Below are 18,605 nucleotides of genomic sequence, written 5' to 3'. Positions count from 1 at the left end.
TATATCAGTAAAAATTTATTTTTTAATTATGGAGCACAATACATAGTTATTGCAAAGACAGTTATTTTCATGACAACTGCCTCATAGTGCTTGTGAAGTGACCCCTTTAATGATGCAAGATCTATGCTACAGCATGCTCCTTGACATGTACCATTAAATGAATCAGCCTAACATCCCAGGTGCCACTTCATTGTATATACTGTTGGCAGTCTAATAGTTTTTGTGGTTCCCTTTTGAGTACTTTACATTATTCTGTCAACGCTGAGACAGATCCTGGATAGTAATGCCTCACAGAGGTTTGGAACTATGCAATGTCCTCTAGCAGCTGTGTATCACCCAGATGAGCCCCTCAGTTAAATTGGACTTTTTACATACTTACTTTAAAACGTGAGATATTCACTAGTACTAAACGTTTGCTAAACACCTAACAGTACCAACTATGTCTAATTAATACATCAATAATATCCAATAATAAAGATAATATTCATATTTTACTTGCTGATAACAGTGAGCAATAAGTAGCTATTAAAAAGTGAACTATTGCTGTATAGATAAAACCCCCCATGAAGAAAAAAGTGTTAAAAAAGTAATAAAACAAATCCATAAATCAATAACAATAAATGTAAAAGCCCCTCTACCCATTCATTTCTAGGTCCCAAAAAAATACACTGGGTGTTTAAATAAAATAGAAATCCCAAACCCATCAAAATGCTGCCTAAATTCTATCAATTTGGAAAACAGCCCATATTTCATAATAAGATCCAATTTTTGAGTCCAATCCTTCTTTTCCATTGTTTCAAGCCCTGAGGAAGGGGGTTGTGTCTGCCCCCAAAATGCGTTGGCTGTTTGGACTCTGGAGCTCTCCATTTCTGTCCAATCTTTGAGTTTCTTCTGGTATCCCCTCTTGAAGTGCCATTCAGCTGCTTAACCTTAAATGGAGCAAGATACCTCCAGACTCAGATCAAGTTTGGTCTATCATAAAGGAGAGCAAGAGACTCCTCCCAGTGCCTCTGAAAAATTCTCATGTTTAGAAACCCATTAAACTGACTGCCATGCTACTTCCTGTCCACCCAAACACATCACAAATCTATCATAACGCAAACAGATTATTTTTTTCCTGTCATGTGGAAATAGGAAAAAGCTTTTCTATTTTACTATGCTACGCAAGACAGGTACGTATATGTTGTCCCTTATTTAAATGATATTGTCTATGACATATTGGAATACCTGGGAATGCATGAATTAAATTTGTAACATTTGTCGGATAAAACGCATATTTTTTCATCCTGATTAAAACCTGCAACATAAAAATTTATGATTGCAAATCTGATACCTAATTAAGAATTATCTAAGTTGAAAGGTATGGAACTGACACATCTGGCTTTTAAAAGTGACACTACACTCAGGAGTTAAATCTTAAAAATACATTCAAGTACCCTAACTATTAACAAAAATGTACCTTATCTGTGTATCAATCAGCTGTAGATCCTCAAATCATTTCTGAATTGGTGCTGACACTGTCCTTCCTTCTGGAGGGAGGCTACTTTTGTTCCCCATGGTACCTGTGAGTGTTGTAAAGTAGGCACCGCTCCAAGCTCACTGCCATGATAGACTATAACTTCAATACAAATTAGTAAACTAAACATTAGATTGTACTCCATCATGCGAGTGAGCTTGGAGCGGTGGATACTTTACAATAAACACAGGAACCATGGTGAACCAAGGGGGCCTTCCAGAAGGAAGGGCATTGTCAGCACAAATTCAGAGATGATTTGAGGCTCTACAGCCGAGTGATACACAAATAATCCATATTTTTGTTAATAGTTAAGGGTCATTGAATGCATTTTTAAGATCTAACTCCTGAGTTTAGTGTCACTTTAACACCTTCATGCCGGCTGTACACATATATGTGTATATATAAGATATATATGTAGGCTTTAACACCAGTTTGTTGCATATATGCATACAGCCGGTGCTGATGTTCTGTGCTAGTGTCATTCAACCTAAAAGACTGAGGACTAAAGGTGCCCATACACTTTACGATTATCGTACGATTTTCGTATGCGATCGTCTTTTCAGCCGATAATCGTATGTGTGCATTGCAATGTCTGACCGACAGTACTGTACAATAGTACGACTTTTGACGGTCAAGCATGTTTGAAAACTTTGCTAGATCGTACGATTTTCGCAAGGTTGCTGGCGTTTCCGTCCTTCAAAAGTCGTACGATCTACACTGTGCTTGCGCTAACGAAAATATGGCAAGTCAATTACCGCATTTTGTCCAGGTGCTTTTTGTTAATTACGGCTAAATTAATCTTGCGATCATCGGGGCAGGATGGGGCTGCCGTACGAAAATCGTACAAATATTCGATCATCGGACAGAAAGTTTCGTCCGATAATCGTAAGGTGTATGGGCACCTTAACTGTGCAAGGTGTTATGGACCTGCCTCCCTAAAGGGTGTCAACAGAATACCCTACACTCACAGCGTAATGATACAGTTCTCGTTGAGAACCGACCACTGCTGGAGACTAGACAAAGAGGAAGAGGACCGTAATTGTCACACTTGCCACAAGCCAGAAGCTATCTGAAAAGGGTGAAAATACTGTGGTGGGGTCCTGCAGGGGAAAAACACTCTGGGAAGGGGGGAGCAGAGTTTGGATTTGGACTTTAAGAAAAAAGTGAAGAAGCTGCTTGTAGCTGTAAAAACTTTTACTTTACTCTCCTTTGTGGGTCTGAAATAGGGATATGCCTAATGAGTAATCCATCTCCGTGTACTTTAGTTTCCAAGCATAAAATAGGCAAGCTGCTCAGAGAAGCTGAAATAGGAAGCATTCCATAGGAGTTGGCCAATTGGCGAGGTCTTCCATGGCAAATTCTCTGTAGTTTCATAATAGTCCCTAAAGTTAAATCTTTTTCTTAAGTGGTGAAAAAAATTAACTCAATATTTTCTACTTGTATAAATGGTTTATATCATCTCTTTATCATAACCTTGTGGTCAGATGTGTTAAGAGAAAATTCTTTCCTTTTCCGGGTTATGTGCAATCACTGAGCATGTATTTCCACTTTCACAGCCAAATTGGAATAACACCTATTTTATAATTGTTACATGTTCCTATTTACATAATATAAGTTACAAATATTTAAAAATGCTTCTTGCAGTTTAAATTGCTTGTACTTGGGTTAGGATTTATTGGCTTCTTAATGGTTCAAATGTCTACTTGCTTCTCCTTCTTTGTAATGATAGGAGGGGCTGTGAGAGGCACAGGGTTTGTTCATTATAATTTGTAAAGTGGATCTAAACACTGCCTGTCCTAACAAAGGATTATAACCATGGCTTCTGCATTATATGTTAATGAAGATAATGGGAGAAACACAATCCTTAAATTTCAGTGCTAAGACTTTCTGTAAGGACAGATGACTGTGAAGGTGCACAGAAAAATCAGGATTTCAACTACCACCATTTTATTCTATAGGGTCTTGGCATTCAGAAAATATATAATGTTGGGGGGTTTTACGTCATTTTCAGGCCTAAAATGTGGAATATAACATGGGTGCAAAAATTGAAAAAAGGGCCTCAGTCCTTAAAAGGGTTAAAGTTGATTACTAAACCCGATTGCTAAATTCTCATAGAAGCTTTACCATTATAATGTAATTTCAAAAGTTGTTTCCAATTTCCTGCTATAAGTTGACAACCACCCCACAATTGTTTTCCTGTGTTTTTACCATGCCACATCTGTCCCTGTTGGTGACTACTGTACCAATGCACCTTGCACAGGCATGATTTACTGGTGCCATTATCAGGAAGCCAGTCTAGTGCAATGATATACAACTGAGGCTGGGGCATGTGCACATAGACAGGAAGTGACTGTAGGAGATCAGCAGCACTGAGATGCAAAAAAGAGTGAAACTGTATTTCACAAAAATAATTTGTCCAAAATTGTTTTTTTTTCCCGTTAAATACTGTTTCACTTTTTTTAATGTCATCCAGTCATGAAGCCGGTCCAGTGCAATGATGTACAGCTGAGGCTGGAGCATGTGCATGTAGACAGGAAGTGGCTGGAGGAGATTAGCAGCCTTGACATGTTTAGCGCTCCCCCTTCCCCAGTCAGCGCCATCCCAATATAGGATAACACTACTGGTGGCTCTGAAGGGGTGCTCTACAATAAGCTGAACTAACAGGTCTTCCTGTCTTTCCTCTATAAGAAACCTCTGCTATGGATCCACAGCACACCAGCACACCTTGAGTTGCTAAGGTCAATTGCTATGGGTTACTACAGCTCCGATTCTTGTCAAGCGGGGTTGTTGCTCACTTTGCCCATCAGCACTTATCGCCCTTTCGTTGAACGATTGAAGTGAGGTCCAGACTGTAGTTGTGATGCTTGAAACAATTATTAAAGAACTTCAAGGAGAGAGGTAGAGGAGGATTAGGATCATCCAGGCAGATGTAGACTCCATGGATTTTCAGAGAGACTGTGGTTACAGCTTCCATGCACCGCAGGCCCAAACACCTGACAGCATTACTTGAGGTAAGAGTTACTGATCTCTGTCTGTAGCAGCAGCAACCACTGAACCTGCTGCCACCAGGCTCTAGGGCAATTCCAAGGCAATTCCCCGGGATTTAAGGCCTGGTCAGCTCAGGCCGTGCAGCGCAGCCTCCCCGCAGGCAGGGTCTGGGGGAGGAAGAGAGAGCTCACATGGCTCACCCCAAGTATTTATCTCCTCTCCCAGCATGAAAGACTGGCTCCTTCAACAGTGATTGGCTGGGAAGGGATATCTACTCCTAGCAATCCCATTGGTTGCTCTGTTCTATCACCAGGGCTCACCCTACAGTACCTCTGGCAGTAGACAGATGGCAAGCAATGATAGATTGTTTAGGGGGAGAACCACATGAACCAAACTACCAATTAATAGCACCCTTTACACTAAGGCGCTACAGATGCAAAAAAAAGTTTTTTGTAAAAAAAAAAAAAAGGTGAAACAGTAAGGTCAATGAACTGGCTGTCCTGTTGGAAGAAGTGCCTAGATCACAAGACTGGCCTAATCAATATTACATTTTAGGGAAGATAGTTCACACATGTATTTGAATCCGGCATTTACAAAATAAAAAGTGAAAAATGTAGTGCTAATTTTTTTCCATAAAATACGGTTTTACATTTTTTAAATGTCATTCAGTTAAGATTTAAATATACTTTAATTATATATGCAACATATAATTAAATTCAATAAATTATATATTACCATTGCGACAACATGTTGGGTAATTTTAAATTGAATCTCATTGTAGATCTATTTCCAGCGTTTACATCCTGTTATGCAGCACTTTACAGAGTACAGAGATCCCTGCCCATAATCTAATGTCCTGAACACCCTCAACACATACAATGGACAGTTTGAGAGGAGGTCAGTTAGCCTACAGGTATGTTTTTGGATTGTAGGACAAAAACATGATGAAGGGACAGACGTCATGTGAATTAAGTCTCAGGTGGGATTTGTAGCCAGGACTTGGAACTGAAAGAAAAGAAATTCCAGGATAGGACAAATGTTTTATATTTTTTTTTTTATTGCAGCTATTAAATGGATACTAGTGTAGCCCCTTCATCCTAAGTGGCTCTTTAAATTTAGTGTTGCTGGAACTGGAACCGGTCTGGCTTCTTTGAAGTTTGTGATCAAGTGGTCATTCCTAGGTGTTCTGCTTTTTTCTGCACCTGCATGTAGTGGGGTGTGACCCTGCCGCAGAGTGGGGCAGCCAATGGGAGAACATTGGTGTTCTATGTCTCACCAGCCAATTACTAGGAGTTTCATGGCCAGTGGGGCATGCTGGGGAAGGGCATAAATACTAAGGAAGTGCCATGTGCTCTTGTTTGTCCGCCCCTGGGCCCCGACCTCAGTGTAGGGTGTACACAGTTGGAAAAGCTAATAAGGCCTGAAGTCTGCAGGAGGCCAGATGTGGACCCAGGTGGGGTCTGGAACGATCTGGGATGGAGAACCAGAGTAGCCATCCTATGGCATGGACCTTAGGAACAAGTCTGGTGTCTCTCCCAGGGAAGATCTCAAAGTTTTTTGTCCAGCTGTGATTCTATTATCATCCTCTGCTCAACAAAATATTCCTGCACTGTGAAGCTGGGAATCATTTGGTGAGACTGGAGTCTATATTGTCCACGGATGTCTGTAGCCCTATACCCTCTCTCCCAGTTTTGGCTGTTTTACAATAAAGCATTGAAAAAGTACTTAAAGTAACTGGCGCCCAATTTACTGTTCACATCCCACAACCCGACTAAGGATCCATCCCTGAGAGTGAAATGTCAGCCCTCCCTGCCACTGGGGGTCAGGGGGGCACTACACTAATTAATTAATTTTATTTTGACTTTTTGTCTTTATGATATATTTACTTTTCTAAGGATACCTACAAACAATCCCAGTTTTCATAGTGTTTGTCTAACCAGTTACCATTAGAATTAGAGAGGAGTTAGAAAACAATGTGTAGCAGTAACAGCAGAATGAGGTCAGTGATTAGTAAGAGGGATGGGAGGAGAAAAGGTTCTGTTCTGCCCTGTGACTCATATAAAGTCATTGACGGGTTAGAGAAGGACTTTCAATCTATCTTGAGCTCCAATTGAGAAATCACATTCAGGAAACTAGAGCACTGGGAATTTGTGGTAAAGCAAGGTAAGTCAGACAACTGTTTTTCCAAAAATAGCCTTTGAATGATAGAACAAAAACATAAAATAGTAGCTGATCTCTAGTTACATATACAGGGCATATATATGAAGGATGATTGCTTAGTTCGTACAAGCTTAAGCAATGTGTTCTCTAAAATGTTTTATTGGGGTAAGTACGTTCGCTAATTTTTGAAAGAGAAAATTGTAGCTTTTCAATTTGTTGCATTGGCAACCCTGAACAAGTATCTTTTTATATGCTTTTATAGTATATATAATTATACAAATACTTAAAGTGTATCTAAAATCAAACATTTTTTTGATAGAGCAATTAGAACTCTTTTTATTGCTTTTTATTGCGTATATAGAAATTGAGGGCTGGTTCATGCTCACTGAACTGGCTGGCTGCTGCTGGGAGGTAACAGTGCTAATGTGCCAATCCCAGCACATTGCACTGTTTACTTTTTTTAGAATTTTACTTAAATATCACAAGTGACATTTCATTAAGTTCTATAAGCCACAGAGCAGTGCAATGCGGTTGTTCTGTGTCACACCATGCTGCGCTGAAAAAAGAACTGCATGCAATACTTCATTTCAGCACACACCACCGCAGCATTGTAACATAAACTGAGCTGATTAAAAACAAGGCATATCGCCTTGTCTTTTGTTGAGGCTGCACGGGGCAAGGCTGGCAGTGCAGCCCCAATGCCCCTGGTGTGAACGGGCCCTGAAGGCAATAGGTGTTCCTTGATTCCAAAATACAGTAAAATTTAAATAGACCTTTTTTATCATATCTTCTACTACAATCACATTTTACAATTATTAAATATATTAACTGCTAAATTTAAAAGCCTTCACAGCTCTGGACTATCAAAATATCTGACTGTGTTAATATATAGATATACACAATATTTTATATATTTTATTACAGGTATTTATATAGCACCTACAATTTACGCAGCGGTTTACATCAGTCCCTGCCCTCAAGGAGCTTACAATCTAAGGTAACATGCAAACTCCATGCAGATAGTGTCCTGACTGGGATTCAAAGTGGGGACCCCCAGTGCTGCGAGGCAGAAGTGATAACCACTAAGCCACATTTTAATTATTTAATATTTAAACAAAAAGATCAAGTTATGATGGAATTGCATGCAATCTATAAATTATTGCTGAAATGACTCCATATAGACAATATAATGATAAGATCTCAAGTTGAACCTCCATGTTCAAGTATAAAGTACCACTTTAGCGCACAGTGCTTGATGCTTTAAAAAACTGGGTTCTCAGTGTTCAAAAGGGAAGTAGGAGAGGATGGGAGGAAAAAACAAACGGGATTAAAAAAAACTTTTATAATTTGTTTTTTTTTTTAAATAAAAGTAATCAAAAGGAATGGCATCAGTCAGACCCAGGAAATAATTGTCTATGAATCTATATTAGCATTTCCCAACCATTTTTCAGTGATATCACCCTTTAAAAGTATGCAAAAATCGAGCCAACCTAGTCTAAAATGTAATGCATTATAAAGGCTTTCTTTCACATTAAAATGCCCTTTTCACAAAAGAAGCCCCTCTTCACATCAGAAACCCCCTCTTTCACCTCACAAGCCCTACTCCTTCACATTAGGATCCCTCTTTACAGACAATAGGCATCCCTGAGCGCTATGGCATACCAGTTGAGAAAGACTGGTCACTAGTTGAGAAAGTAAGGTCTCTATACCCATCTACTCTCATGTTGCAGTAGTATTTTGTGGGTTATTATTAAGAACTTGGACAAAATCCTGCACCATGTCCAAAGTACCAGTCCAGAAGAAGAGTATGTCATCTATGTACCTGTGCCATGAAGTAATATGGCACAAGTAAAGAGGCAAGTCCTCACTTCCGAACAACTCTCTCCCCCACTTCCCTAGGAACAGGTTTGTGTAAGATGGGGCACACGTAGTTCCCATTGTTGTACCCTGCAACTGTAGGAAATAGGACCCTGCAAAGAAAACCCCATTATGAGTGAGCAAATAATCTAAATAACCTAGATAGAACCTCATCATGTCGCAGTCGTAATATCCCGCTCCTAAAAGAAGCATTAAACTGCCAACTGCCCCATGTAGAATTGAAGAATATAATGCCTCTTTATCCAAGGACACTAAAATTGTGTCCTTTGGTAGTATGACATCCTGAAGTATCCTAAACAAGTGTGGAGTATATTGAATATAAGAAATAGAAATGCTAATCTTCTCAGTATTATATTTTAATGCCATGATGAGAGAAATGTGCAGACTGTCAATGCTGACCTGTGCCTTTGAAAATACCATGTTCTATGCTGTTATGCTGATTTATTTTACTATTGTACAGACACTTTTGGTGCCATTGTCCCTACAGACTGCACCAAAAATGAATCAGAAAGGTAGGGGATATACAAGTTAAAGTGTATGTTAACCCTAACAACGAACTTCCCTATTTTTCTCTCTTTTGATCTGTTAAAATGTACCATTGAAAATGTTTTGTTTTATCTGTTCGATAAGTGCAAAAAAAAACCTGTGGATCCTACCAGAAATCTTATAAGCTGGTAACTTCTATATGTCTCCTAAAAACATGTCTCTAAAAAGTCTCTGACCATTTTCCTTTGGCATGTGCTCTCTGCCCATCTCCTGTTTGTCTACAGACTCTGATAGCTTTCTGTAGCATTGCATTCACTGAATATAATGTGTAGTCCTTTGGCTTCACTTGAGGCCCCTTTTTATCAAGTAAGATGACCTGAGACGATGGTTTTGAGGTTGAATAAAAGGCTTAGTGTTTTGTAACATATTTGAGAGCTCTAAACATTAAAACGAAAAGAGAAGCAAATGAGGAAAGAGAGGCAGAGGAACAAACCCTCCAAATGAGCGACAATTAGAAGCTATGTTTGATTTGTGTTTCAAATGCTGGAGAACAACACCCTTTCTACTCAGACGGTAAGCCCCAGCATTAGCCCCAGCCAATCAGGAGATGTACTTCCTCTCACCAATGTTAAGTGCGCGTCTAACAGTTTACAAGGTTACTTGTTCTCACAATGAATTGAATATAGAAATTAATGGAGGAACTGCCTCCTTAGGCCAAGCATGTGGATCACCTTTACATAAAAAACACTTGTTCTATATATGATATATGAGGTCTCCATGCCTTTATTAATTTTACTATTGCAGGTATTTATATCTTTATCATGTACAGACAATAATTAACAGAAATAGGAACTGTATGTGGCCAACCCTCTTAAAGCTGGCCAGCTTAGGCTTAAAGTGACAAAGTCTCATTTTCTTTTACATATGTCTACTGCTAGCAAGCAGTAGATATATGAAAACACATTTTAAGTAGGCAAAGAGCTAAAACTTAACTGTTTCTGCGCCACTCGCTCCCAGCTGTAGAATCCAGCTTCCCTAACGGCTATGCAGGAGGAAGCATGTGCGAGTGCATGCACAGACGATATCACTGGTGTGTAGAGAAGGAAAGACACAGTCTACGTGAATGCACGCAGTCGGGAGCATGCATGCCGGACAGACTCTGTGGGACACAAAAGACATAGAAGTCTGCGCTGAATAAGAGAGCGGCACTAGCACTAGAGGGACTGCTGGAAACGAGTGGAAGGAAGAAGATGTTTGCATTAAGAGGCATCACATAAGGTAAGACCTTAAAGCAGCATTGGGGGGACACAAAAATAATCATTTGTAGTGTCTAGATTGTTGGGAGTAACAAGCTTAAAGGCAAATGGGAATTTGCCTTTAAGCTTGTTACTCCCACCAATCCAGACACTACAAATGATTCTATCTGTCTAAGGAGATCAGCTCATTTATTGTATTAACCTCCCTTCCTCCTATTCTCAGACAATGGGAAAATTGTTGAAAATTGAAATAGCAAAATTGAAAATTGTTGATTATATTTAGACTTACAGTACGACTGGCTACTCAATTCCGTTAGAAACCTTTTAGAAGATTTTTACTTAGGCCAGAATTTTTCTGTAACTCTATTGCTGCATCTCCTGTACTCTATAAACTGGTTCACTAGCGCTTTCTGTAGAATCCCTCTTATATGTACATTGGGATTACAGCTATGCTTGCTCTCAGCTTTTACTAGCCCCACACTCCAGTAAATTTGGTATGAACACATCTATCCAGTGATTTAGAGTAAAGATTACCAAACCAGCATTTTGGGATCATTTAACAGACCAGACAGAAAGCTGTTACATAAATGGCCTTTAACTGCTTGAAGACCAGGTGTTTAGATCCCCTACCTGGCCAGGCCATTTTTCAGTGTTCAGCGCTGCGGTACTTTGACTGACATTTATTCTCCCGGCAGGCCGTGTATACACAGCGGCTGGCCGGGAGGTAGTTAAACTAAAAATATCTCCACCACTATATCATAAACCTAAGGGCATCAAGCTGGGTTTCTTCATATTTTGCTATAGGTTGTAGACATTTAAAATGTAGTATAGGGCTCGCTCACACCAGATGCTTTAGGCTGTGCTGGGTATGTATGGTCAGATCTAAAAAAAATCAGTACAACTCTGCAGTACATGTACATTTCCCTATGTTTTTTTAGCTTTAAAAACACTGCAAGTACAGAAAAATACCTACTAACTGCCTCCGGGTCGCGGAACACTGAAAAATGGCCTGGTCAGGAAGGGGGTCTAAACACCGGGTCTTGAAGTGGTTAATCTGACAGAAATCCTGTGAGGTCCAAACTTCCCATTTCAGCTGACAACAAAGTATATCTGCTGCACTGAAACCCCAAACAATGTTATCAGACCTGCCCAGTTTTTTGTCTCCACAAGATAAAGGGGGGGGAGGGGGTGTTTGTAGTCCAAGTGGAGAACTGAAAAGGCTGCTATCACTGCATCCAATCTTATTGCAGCAGAGGCAGGAGGTAAGTAGCTCACTGGATTTTTGCCAGAATCAACACCTATTTGAATGTACTTGCAGGGTTTTTAAAGAGAGAAAAAAACAGGGAAATGAGCATGTATTGCAGAGGTGTACTGCATGTTTGTACAACATGGGCACCCTGACCGGTCTGCGGCTACGCAGCCCCAAACACCATAACCTGTGATGCACTGCATGTTTAGACACCTCTCTATCGGAACCAGCATGTACTTTTCCAGCAATTTGAGCTACAGTGGCTCTTCTATCGGATCAGACTACATGGGCCAGGCTTCGCTCCCCATGAACATCAATGAGCCTTAGCAGCCCATGATTGTTGCCGGTTCACCAGTTTTTTTTCCTTGGACCACTTTTGATAGGTCCTGACCAGTGCAGACCGGGAACATTCCATAAGAACTGCAGTTTTGGAGTTCCTCTGACCCAGTCACCTAGCCATCATAATTCGGCCCTTTTCAAAGTCACTCAGATCCTTACACTTTCCCATTTTTTTTTTTTTTGCTTCCAGCACATCAACTTTAGGGACAAAATGTTCACTTGCTGTCTAATATAGCCCACTCTATTTCTAGATGCCATTGTAACAAAGTAATTAATGTTATTCACTTCATCTCTCAGCGGTCGTAATGTTATGGCTGATCGGAGCATAAATCCATTTCCTCCAACTATTCTGCCACATCTCACCCCTATATGCTTTTATTCTAAGTGGAAATACAGCTACCTGCCTGCAAAGTATTCCTGAAAATTTCATTTAAATACTGGCAACAGGTAATAATTATCATATCCAAATATAGAAATTAGTTCTGGGAACATGAAAGGTTCCACACTATGCACGCAATCAGATGAACTACGCCTGTTTCTCCTATACAGTTTTGGAAGCTCTCCACATAAATACATATATTTAATAATCACCTGTGCAGTTCTGATGAGGTGCTTAAAATAAATGCCTCATTCCTGCATAATTATACATTCAGCTAATTTCATCAGGTGAGATTCAAAATATTTGTTGCCACAACAATCTCTTATACAAAGCCAGTTAGGCCAAAATGGCCTCTCTATTGTATATTGTCTATATGTAATATTGCTCTAGAGGCCAATTTAGCATGCCATACTAGTTATCGCAATTTGATGAAACAGGGTTTTTTAAAATAAATTATACAATATTTACTGTAACATGTAAAAGTGAGAGCTGCACTGTGTATATCTGAGAGTTACAATCTCACTAAGGAGGCAATATTATTCTGCTGAAAGACAGATTCCTTCTTTCTTTACTCTGACGTTCAGACAGTTAAGCGTATATCTGGGCACAATGAATAAATATCAATGCATCTCTGCAATACATGCACATTTCTCCATGGTTTGTCTTTTTAACTGCTTCCCGTCCGGCCGTTGTATATCAACAGCCGGACAGGAGCTTCTTGAATACGGCGTTTTAAAACGTCCTTGTGCCCGCGCCCGCTCGCCATCGCACGCACATGAGTAGGAAATTGTCATTATTTAAAACAGCCGGTGGTGGCTGTTTACATACAAGCGTTCAGGCAGCTGTAGAGCCGCCTGATCACTTGTATGTGGTGCCGCTCGGTGCACCCCCCTCCACCGCCGCAGATCCCAAGCACGGCGGCTCTGTGATCGGAGATCAGCACACAATCTATCTCTGACCTCATCACCAGTCTCTGAATGCAGGAAGTGATGTATATTACATCACTTCCGCATTCAGCTGTCACTCTCTGGCTGCAGAAGCCCTCTCTGCTTCATCAGCTATTTTAGGGGTCCCTAAGTGACATTGGGGGTCTTAGAGACCCCTGATGTCTCCATAAAGAGGACCTGTCACTGGATATTTATTATCAAATAGGGGGATTGTTAGCCCCTATGTTATAACAGTAAAGTTAAGTGTAAGAAAAAAATTAAAGTTAAAAAAAAAGAAAAATTTGAAAGTCCCCCACCCCCACATACACATGCAAACATGCGTCGGGTGCACCCATGTGCGAAAACGACAATTGTGCTCATTACGCCACACATGTCACATATCACCACAAACGTCAGAGTGTGAGTAATAATATTAGGGTCATCAATCACAGATAAAACTAAACTGATGAGCGTTTAAAGCTTTTAAAGCATCACCTATGGCCAGGGCTTGAAAAATCCACTCGTCCGTGACGAGAGGACGATGGAGCCCGACGAGCAGCATCCCGCCCGGCCGGGAGCTTAACACAGTCAAGCGATCGAGCGTCTCTAGAGCGATCGAGCGTCTCTAGAGACGCTCGATCGCCTGTATTAGCAGCTGCCGTCACTGCCGTTGCCGGCAGATCCGCTGTGTTGACTGGTGACATTTTTGACTGACTGGTGAGACAACGTCAAATTTTTCAAGCCCTGCCTATGGCCAATTTTGGTTATGGTAGTTTTTTGCAATTGCGCAGGCGCGTGCACTTTTAAGGCTTGACATGTTTGGTGTTTATTTAACTGACATGACCCCATCTGTTATATTTTACCAAAAAAATTAGTAAAAATAAATGTTTTCCAACAACATAATATAGAAAAAAATAAATTCTTCATATAGTAAAAAATAAAAACCCCAGTGGTGATTATATACCACCAAAAGAGATCTCTATCTGCCCCCAAAAAATGGTTTAAAATAATTTCAGCACAACTTTGCATGACGGAATAAATGTCAGTCAAAGTATTGCAGAGCTGAATGCTGAAAAATGGCCTGGACAGGAAGGGGGTTTAACAAGTTCAGCAAGTGGTTAATAGATTACTATGGCCTAACCCTTTTTGACCATAGTTCTCTTCAGAGTCACAGAAGGGCATATACTAATGTCCCCTGGTGACCCGAAGCTCAGTATACAGCAGGCTATTGCCCGCTATATGCTGAGAACGCAGAGCCGCACCACAGCCGGGACGGATCACAATAATCCTGTCGAGATCTACCCCACTGGCTGATTGACCGCTGGCTCTGCCTCTCCAGAAGCATAGCCAGCTGTGCCCCCCACCCCATTCCTCCAGTCAGCGCTAGAGAAACACTGCAGGGAGCGGAGACTGACAGTGGAGACTCTCTCCAGGGAGATGATCGCAAACTGAGAATTCAGCTGTTCTCCATCAAAAACAATGCAAGTACAGAAAATTACCTATTGATCTGCCATAAATCCAGTAAGTTCCTAACTTCCTGTACACTGCACTAAAATCACAAGCAGTGTTAACAGTCCTGCTTCTTCATAGACACAGTACTGTGAGTGAATGTTGTCACCCTAGAACAGCGTGTTACTTGCAGGAACCTTACATGAAAATAAAGGAAAGAAGGCTGAAAAAAGAAAACTAATGTAGCCGAAACATGCAACGACTGGTAACCTGTTATATATTACAATATTGTTGATGGCTTATGTTCTCTTTGGAGGTTTAGGAGACTAAGGGGGGGCATGATTTTCCTGTATAAACTATTCAAGGGCGACAGCAACATCATTAACAAACTGCTTACGGTTAGCTCCGTAACAAAGACCCGAGGGCACAACCAAAAATTGGTGGAAAACAATTTCAACACACAGGGCGCAAGGGGTTCTTCACAGTTAGCGCGGTTAAGGTCTGCAACTCGCTGCCGCAGGAAGTGATTTCAGCTAAGAGTGTGGAATCCTGGGCGAGTTCCTCGGAGACCATAATATACAGGGGTACAGGTACGCCTAAGAGCAAAATCACACATGGACTAATACACACACACCTGCTCAAATATAAATGCATACACACAATAGGTTGGACTTGATGGACTTATGTCTTTATTCAACCTCAAATACTATGTAACTATGCTTTAGATATACTTAAAGCTGCTGATACATTTTAAAGGAAGATGGGACTTGCAGGTGGGATGTGATCATCTAAAGATGGTTCTCCAACCTCAGGCATAAACATTAATGTTCTGATTGCCCCACGGGGCATATTTATCATATGAAACAAGAAAGGATTCATATGATAAATATGAATGAATGAAATATGTAAAGCAAATATGTTGCGCTCGGTCTATGTGAACCAACTACACACTAAAGTGTTAATAAACAAATCTGTGTAAAATTACGACAATCTGTGTGAAAAATTATTGATACAAGTGGATTATTTACATACGACTAGAAGGTTCAACGCACAAACAAAATAAGAATAATAAAAATCAACACTGGAACCTTCAGAATTAGTGCCAGTGATCAACCTCATTGGTTCGGCATGTATATCTCAAACATGTTTGCAAGGTCCCCCTTGCAAACAATAAATCTCCCAGGTTTGCAAGGGGCTGAGTGATGGTACGCTGTTTGTGGTGGAAGACCACACATTTCTATTGTGATAGGCATACACCAGTTAGGCCTACTATCACTTAACAAAACTGTCATTCTGCTGGCCAGTTTTTCACTACTGTATCATCTGCGGTCTCTTAATACCTTTAGTAAAACTCCTGCCTCTACTCTGTGGAGGGGAATTTATCAAAAATGGAGCAGACAGAATCTGGGGCAGTTCCCCTTGCAAACCAATCAGCATCTCTCTTCAGTTTGAGACAGAGAAGCGGATTGATTGCAGGGCAAGTCTGCTCCAGATTTTGTCTGCTCCAGTTTTTATAAATTCCCCCCTTTGTCTTTAGTACATTTTGTCCTATTATCCCTGATTACATATGTCCTGCTGCTGGCAAATTTGTATCTGTTGTTTCATCTGTGGTCTCTTAATTCCTAATGAGAGCTTAAGGGAAATTGGCCAGTGACAGGACTGGACAGGACAAATTGGGCCTATTACTGTTTAAAAAAGCATGTTGCTGCTGAAGCTACCTGAAAATAGCCAAGCTAATTGTAATTAAAAAAAGTCAATAATCCACAGTCAAACATGCGCTGCCAGTGAACGCTGTTGTAGAGTCTGTTTTGAAAATCGCACCACATGCAGCTTTAAGGCATCCCCTAAGCATGTTATTTAATGGATTTGTGCATTTTCAACGTCACCCTCAAAGCCACATTAAAAGTCCCTCTTCCTGCTGTACGTTATTTTTTTCACAGTAGTTTGCCTATTAGCTCTAAAAATCTAGAAATCTAACAACAAAATATGCCTGAACTATGAAAAAAGATTTGCTTAACCCGAGGAGATTTGCCCAACACTACTGAACAGTCTGATAGTTCACTTCTCTGACCCCTGTGGTTTTGTGTGTAGAAGTCACCTCACTCTATCACTGTACACAGGTTTTTTGTTAACAGAATAGTAACCTTAGACAACCACCTGCTGGCTGGATAAAAGACAAGTATTAACATTTTACATACAACCCCAATTCCCAAAAAGTTGGGTGTGTAAAATCGACATAAAAACCGAATGCAATGATTTGCATATCTCATAAACCCATATTTTATTCACAACAAATAGAAAAAATATCTAATGTTTAAACTGAGAAATGTACAATTTTAACCCCTTCGTGACAGGAGACGTAAACTGTACATCCCACCACGAAGTGCCTAAATGACTATTCTCGTACACTGTACGTGATCAGCTATTTGGGGCTCTGTAATGCTGGTGAGAATCAGCAGTTACCGTTCATTAATAGATGCCTCAATATTGCTTTTTCAGACACCCGATCCCTTTCAGGAATCGGGTGTCTGACAGTGAGAGCAGAGCAACATATACAGCTCTTGCCGCCACCGACAGCTTGTATAGATCGGGAAATCCCGATATATAACGGCTTTTTCTTTTTTAAACTTCCAGCAATAGAAACATTTATCTACATGAAACAATATTGCTGATCGTTGTGGGAACTAACAGAAACCTTTAGGCTGGGTTCACACCTGTGACTACTTTTTTTCTGCTCGTTTTTCTGTGCGTTTTTAGCGTGTTTTTTCGTTCAGTGAAACAAGCGTTTGTATACCTCCCTGGCGGTATGATTTTTATTTTTCCTTTTATTTTCTCTATCTTTTTTCTGTTTTTGTTTTTTTTTACTTTTCAAACTTCCCGCCGGTTCCGCACCCCTGCGACGCGGACGCTCGCATGGGACGGAAGACGGCAGCGGCCGGACGACACAGCGGGCATCACGGACAAGGTAAGACCCACACCGCCCCCCAGCCTCCTGTGACAGCGTGTCAGGATTGAGAGCTGGTACAAACACTCAGCGATCAGTGATCGCTGAGTGTTTGTAAATAATTGAGGACATATTATGTTTACTGTGTCCTCAATTATGAATGAATGGGAAGTGATCTACATCACTTCCTATTCATTCATGATTGTGGCTATAGTAAACATACTACCTCCACAAGTTATGAATGAACAGGAACACTCAGTATAGATGATTCCTGTTCATTTATAACAGGGGCTGCAGAAAAAAGAGATTGAGGACTCTGTGTCCTCAATATCTTTCTATTTTAAAAGGAAAATTTTAGGGGTCTAGACCCCTAATATTTCCCCGATGCCCCTAAAAGTAAAAGCAAAAAATAAAAAATAAAAATAAAATATTAACATTTAAAAGTTTATTAAAAATAAAATATTTTAAACACATTTTAAAAAGTTAGAATAAAAAACATTTTCTGTTTTGGCCTGACTTTTTTTTTCATTTCGGTTTTGTTCGGTTTTAAAATTTTCATTTCGGTGCACCTCTATTTTTAAAAACACTACAGATGTGTACCTTTGTACTGTGCTAATGAGTGAAGTGTTCCGTTGCAGTGTGCTACTGAGGTGCATGTCACACAGCAGCACTCCAAGGGAACAGTCTCTCTACAGCTTGTAGTCAGTGGTGGAGCACCAGGGCCCAGTACAACTGTGACCGCTGTGACCCTGGTAGTTCTGCCACTGACTCCAACCTGTAAAGGAACTAATCTCAGCAATACATTATACAACAATGCAGAATACCGCCAACTATAGAGTACTACAATTCCCAACAATACATTATACAGCAACGCAGAATACCACAAGCTATAGAGGACTACATATCCCAGCAATACATTATACAGTAATGCAGAATATCACCAACTATTGAGGACTACAAATCCCAACAATACATTATACAACAATGCAGAATATTACAAACTATAGAGGACTACATATCCCAGCAATATAATAT

The sequence above is a fragment of the Nanorana parkeri genome, unplaced genomic scaffold, assembly GCF_000935625.1.
Source record: "Nanorana parkeri isolate BGI_ZX_2015 unplaced genomic scaffold, ASM93562v1 scaffold116, whole genome shotgun sequence".
NCBI classification, from domain to species: domain Eukaryota; kingdom Metazoa; phylum Chordata; class Amphibia; order Anura; family Dicroglossidae; genus Nanorana; species Nanorana parkeri.
Note: the sequence above shows the minus strand (reverse complement) of the source record.